The sequence below is a fragment of the Meriones unguiculatus genome, chromosome 2, assembly GCF_030254825.1.
Source record: "Meriones unguiculatus strain TT.TT164.6M chromosome 2, Bangor_MerUng_6.1, whole genome shotgun sequence".
Taxonomy (NCBI): domain Eukaryota; kingdom Metazoa; phylum Chordata; class Mammalia; order Rodentia; family Muridae; genus Meriones; species Meriones unguiculatus.
Window position 1 is genome coordinate 9,361,947 of NC_083350.1, and position 5,435 is coordinate 9,367,381.

At 48.5% G+C, this 5,435-nt stretch overlaps 1 long non-coding RNA gene across 1 annotated transcript; it reads right to left on the reverse strand.

Annotated features, from left to right (window-relative positions):
• Nucleotides 1-636: 636 nt before the first annotated feature.
• On the reverse strand, nt 637-3,378 carry LOC132652092 (uncharacterized). Its single transcript, XR_009589582.1, has 4 exons — nt 3,063-3,378; nt 2,832-2,972; nt 2,230-2,334; nt 637-865 (listed from the first exon to the last, which is right to left on the reverse strand). It is a non-coding gene; the product is annotated as an uncharacterized LOC132652092 (long non-coding RNA).
• Between the last annotated feature and the right edge of the window lie 2,057 nt (nt 3,379-5,435).

Consider the following 5,435-nt stretch of genomic DNA (forward strand, 5'->3'; position numbering starts at 1 on the left):
TGAGCATCCTCCATGATGGCTATCATACTATCATCAAAGCTGGCGAAACCCTGGGGTACGGCAAAGCCCAATCATACCCTCAGCCTCCCTGTCGCCACCTTTCTTGTCTTTTCATCAAAGACAGTGCAAGCCTCTGCCACACACTACCTTTGAGTCCCTCCTTCCACTACACTGTGGCTTTCCAACCTTTTTTTAAAAAAAAAACGAGTCCAGCACATACATGCAGACGTGAAATAAAGCTTCATAAACACCCTCTGATGAGCGATTCCCGATGGAAATCGGCAGTCCTGTTCTGACAGAAATAGATGGTTCTGTTCCATTCCACCCCGTGACTTTAAACTGCTAGTTACGACTCATTAATTTGATTTCACAACCAGTTGATGGGTTGCGACCTGCAGTTTACGAAACACTCTGTCGTCTGCGACCTGGAAGCGGTGGGCAGTGCTGACACCAGCCTCTGGCTTGGCTCGGCTTCGCCTGCTTTCTCACAGAAGTCCTCATCTGCTGTGTCCTAATGACCCCACTGTGGAGGGCTCCTGCCGTCACCTTCCTCTGGTCTTTGTGTCATACCACCAGCCCACTCAGCGCTGCCTCTCTGTGCCCAGCAATCAGCACACAGCTGGCACCTACCTGACTTTATCATTCCCCACTCCTTGGCCTGGGAGGCAGAATCCATATTTTTCTTTTACAAGCCATAAATGTCCTTGAAACTCTTCCTTTACTGTGCCTGGAGACTGGAAGGTGAAATGGTGCTTCCACAAAGGGGACAGCAAAGCTTATAGCTAGGTTATGGCAGGTCCAGAATTCTCTCTAAATCTGTACTGTGTTTTCAAGTTGTTCTCAGTGGATTGTGCTATACTTGGAACTACAAAAAAAAAAAAAAAAAAGTCGAAGTTAAGATGAGAGTAAAATATGACTCCTGAAGCCTGTCCCTCTGTTTGTCCCCTTTGTAAAAACAGCCTGCTACACGTGGCCTTTCACAGGGGGTATGGTGTAGAGTGTGTGCTTGCTGTCTAATGCCTGCTTCACCAAAGGCCCTAAGTGTGCTGGTCCCACACTAACATGGGGGCTCCATGGGAGAAAGTCATTTGTGGGAATCCCTGGCCTGAAGGGCTGTCTAGTGGTGACCTGCAAATCCCACCACTGCCTGTAAACATAGCTCTGCTCTTCCTTTCCCTCCAGGAATTTTTCCTCCAGTTTCTTCCTCTTGGAGAGGCTGGACGAATCTGGGATGTCTTAATCTGCTGTACAATGGGAGCACTTGGCGTCAGAGGACACTGACAATGGTCTGGGCCCTTCCCCATCAATCACTAGGAAAATGTGCCTTAATAGGAATGTGTTTGTGTGTCAAGCTGACAAAGGGACAGTTGCGCTGTCCAGTCTTAGGTCAACACAAGCTAGAGTTATCTGAAAGTCGGAAACCTCAATTGAGAAAATGCCTCCCTGAGAATCAGCTGTAGAGAATTTTCCTAGTGATTGATGGGGAAGGGCCCAGACCATTGTGGGAGGTGTCATCCTTGAGCTGGTGGTCCTGGGCTCTCTAAGAAAGCAGGCTGAGCAAGCCATGAAGAGCAAACCAGTAAGCAGCACCCTCCATGGCTTCTGCATCAGCTCCTGCACCAGGTTCTTGCCTGAGTTCCTGTCCTGACTTCCTCCAATGATGAACGAGCAGTGCTGTGGAAGAAGCTTCAGACAGGACTACCACATTACCAAACGAAGAGCCAGAGACCAGAGGAGCGTCAGGACCTTCCAGGGAAGGAGCAATGATGGCCAAGTAAGGACAGCACAGGGATCAGGAGAAAAACCTTGCATTTCTTAGGGAAATGTGTGGGTGTTTGTTTCACACAAGCCCTTGGGAGGCTGAGGGAGGAAAATCACAAGTTCAAGACCAGCCTGGGCTTTATAGTGAAGCCTTGTTTAAATAGATATAATATATATTAAATATATATTCATATATATTATATAAAATATATTAATATATATGTACATATATATTTAAACAAGGCTTCACTATAAATAAATAAATATATATATATATATATACATACATACATACATACATATATATCCCAGCCAGGCATGATAGCACATGCCTATAATCCCAGCACTCAAGTAGGCAGAGGCAGACAGATCTCTGTTAGTTCAAGGTCATCCTGGTCTGCAAAGAGAGTCCAGGACAATCAAGGTTACACAGAGAAACCCTGTCTTGAAAAAAAAATGCAAACCTACCTCAACTCCCAGTGCACCCAGGAAAGGAAAACATGTCCGACATGCAGGGATACATGCTCACTTGCCGGAGTGAGGCCAGCGTGAGTTGCGACAAATAGGTGGCGGCTAGGCAAGGAGAGGGGCATGCAGTCAAACCATAGGAAGGATGCTCCTTGCAAATCTCCAAAACCAAACTGAAGTCTGGCTCTCATGGACTGGCGGAGCAGAGGCCATATGCTAGGCATGGGGCAGTCGTTAACCTCCCACAAAGTGTAACTGCACACAAAGGGCATGCAATAATATAACCACGGTGTGTAATTAGGGGTTAGGACTTACTGTCATATCAAAGGCCAATCAATGGCTTAGATAATACAGAAGGCCATCTCTCCCATAACACCATTTGTACTTAAGCCTTACAGCTCCTTGGCTCTCTTTCCTGGGCAAGTGGCCCTCTTTCCTTGTGACAGCCTGATGCGGTGTGCTAATCCTGCCACCAAATTCATGTGTCCCAGAAGGAAGAATGGGAGGGACCACCTTCTCTATGAAAATTCCCCTCATAGATGAGCCCTGTTGGCCAAAACCTCACCCAGTGGGCCTCTATGTGAAGAAAAATTAGAGCTCACCTTTGCTCTGAAGCATTTAAGCAGCCTAGGAAGGCACATGGGCATCTGGAAGGGGAAGGTAGGTAACGTCAGAGGGTGACCACCAGCTTAGCCGGGCAGGAAAATGACATCATGTGGGGATGCAAACAAACCAGAACTTGCCTGTCAGAAGCACAAACCAATGTTTCTGTGGGAGAAGTGACATGACGCCAAGATCTACTTAGACTATCAGATGCATGAGGCATTACTTACAGGGCTGAACAGCGAGTCTAAAATCTTAACAGGTCACAGGAGCTACTTCCTCCCGTCTGGGCGAAGATCTGTTTCTCTCTGCTGGAGCCCCCACAGCCAGGCGAGAAACAGCCTCTGTGCAGACAAGACCTCCAGACTCCCTGCCTAGAGGCAGCCAGACATCTGACTGGGGAGGGAGGGAGGAGGCTGAGAAGGCCGATGTGCTCTTCTAAGCACCGAGCCTGTGCGCCCCGAGGCGGGATAACAGTAGGTAGTGTGTTAAGTCTTAGAAGTCACTGAAGGGCAGCAAAACGCACCTTGTAAACAGAGGCGAAAAACAAATAAAACGTCTGAAGAATTTCGAACAAGCACGGAGGCCTGAAGGTGGCAACCCAGGCTGCTTTGCGGCTGTGGCTGTCACAAACATAAAAGTATATCTGAGTTTTTAAAAACTATTCATTTAATAAAAATAAAAATTAAAGAAAACAATAAAGTGATATGAAGAAGCAAGTCTTGCAGAAGCAACACGGAGAGGGTGTGCATGGCAAAAGAAACAGATTTTTAAAAACAGAAACAATAGCACAAGAGTGGCAGTGTTGGTTAGTCCAGGCCCCTCCCACCATTACATCCAGCCAGGGTTTGTCGAAGACACAAAAGGTTTCACACCCAGACACCAAACACAGTCAGGAGCGAGGGAGAGCCTTGAGATGCAAGGCTCCACAAAGCTGGAGGCAAGTGCCTGGAGAGGGGTGCCCTTGTAGCTCAGCACGATCAGGTCGCCAGCGTGTGGCATCACCCATCCGGCAGAGGCTCTGGAAGGATGGTCTGTTGTTTGCCCGTGCCTTTCCCAGATTGCCTGGCCAGCAGCTGGGTTCTGGAAGCCATCTGCACCACCCCTTCTGGCTCCCGCAGTGCTAAAGAGTGGAAACACAGGTTAAGAGTTTAACTCTTGCATGGTTGGAGTTTAAAAATGAAATCTGGCAAGCGGTTGAACTAAATTGCAGACATAATTGCTTTCACTTAAAACAATATTAAGGCAAATGTGATATTGTGTTTAACTTGGAGGAATGGCGCCGTTGGCAGCGTAGCCCAACCCCGGTTCCTCAAGAGGCGAGCCTAGCCCTGCAGATGGCTCACGGTGAAAGCTTAGGAACCAAAATCCTAAGCAGTATTTTCAAGCTGGAGCCAGTGGCCGGCATGCCGCTGTCCACAGGTGGCGAAGGGCTGAGCTTGATGAAGGCAGGACTTAATCAGGACGTGTGCCAGCGCAGCGACGGTGTGGCACACAAAGGGTGAGAATGAAAGCTCTCCGCAACACTTAGGGCCAGCCAGGCCCTGGAAGGAACTGGGGAAACTATGCAGAATTGCAAAACGGCTGAGGTTCTAGTCTTAACCACCTTCTACCACATTTTGTAATTTTTATGTTCACTCCCAAGTCAAACCGTAGTCACAGTTGCCAAAACAGCTGTTCACACAGTGGCGATGAGGCCCTAGGGCCTAGCCCCTCCCAGCCCGCCTACAGTGAGGCAGCAGGCCCTGGTCAGGGTCTTGGCCACGCCCAGGTGTGCTTCGGGAGGGGCAGCCCTTGGGGGAAGGCAGGAGCTCCAGTCCTGGAAAGCCTCCCACAGTCCCAGGACTCTAATCCACGGTGCAGCCAAGACCCCTCTCAGTGGTCCCATGCTGGCTGGAAGAAAGAAAAATATGAGAAGATCATGAATCTGGGAGCTGTTTTATTGGTCCTTCTATTTCACATTTCCAGTTTGGAAAACGTGCGTTTTATGTGTTCTAGGCATCTCAGCAATGGCGGAGATATGATGATAAATGAAAGGAGGAGAAAAGGCCCCTTTTATTTTTGTCAAGAAAACAAATACTGGTCAACTGCAACTCATCCAAGACTCTTCCCTGTGTCCAAATTAAATGGTTTTACTTTAGTTCCTCCAGTCTAATTGTAGGTGTGGACCTCTTAGACTGCTGTCAAGGGCTGAGTGCTGGGTGCTGGGTGCTGGGTGCTGGGTGCCCACTGATGCTGCAGATTCAAGTTTGTGTTCCTCAGGGCACTGCTGTTCCTGGGTGTGGAGGGAAAATAGGCGTGCAGGAATGATGGGAGGCTCAATGTGGAAGTTTTCTGGATAGGAGCACACTGGGGGAAGGTTTTAAATGAATCTCTGTAGGAAAGCATGAATGACAAGGACTAGAGAGGACCTTCCCCAGACAAGAAGATATGAGACACACACTACTTGTGTATGGCCTGGGTGTCTCAGGGTAGATGGCAACAGTCACCACTCTGTCTGGGGTTTAGGCCATGGCCTGAACACAGGCCATGGTCTCTTTCTGCAATGTCCCAAAAAAAGCTGTTTTCATTGAACTGTGAATCTGCATTTGCTGTGGGTGTGC